The sequence below is a fragment of the Belonocnema kinseyi genome, chromosome 4 (assembly GCF_010883055.1).
Source record: "Belonocnema kinseyi isolate 2016_QV_RU_SX_M_011 chromosome 4, B_treatae_v1, whole genome shotgun sequence".
NCBI classification, from domain to species: Eukaryota; Metazoa; Arthropoda; class Insecta; order Hymenoptera; family Cynipidae; genus Belonocnema; species Belonocnema kinseyi.
The window spans coordinates 135,569,706-135,570,124 of record NC_046660.1 but is presented as its reverse complement, the minus strand read 5'-3'; positions in this window follow the sequence as shown (position 1 = coordinate 135,570,124).

Here is a 419-nt window from a genome sequence, read left to right as displayed (position 1 = left end):
TTTTTTAAATTAATATTAACAAATAATAAAATAATAATAGACTATAGGTCAAACATTAATAAAATACTTTTTCAAGAGTTTATTATGATAGCTATTTATATTTCACATCATACGTCCTTTTTATTTGCGTGAGTTAATTTGCGTCGTTCAGACCCCCTATATTTGAATTATATTGTGACAGTCATAAATATTAGTAATACGAGGGTAGTTCAATAAGTCCTTAGAATGAAGTATAAAAACCATTTTTTTTTATTTTTCAACATAATCTCCTTGGAGCTCTATGTACTTGGTCAATCGCTTTTCAAGTTTTTTTAATACTTCAGAAAAGTGCGTTTTCGGAAGTTCCTCAAAATAAACACTTACAGAGGCAATGACGTCTTCGTTGTCTGGAAATCTCTGTCCACCGAGCCATTTTTTCA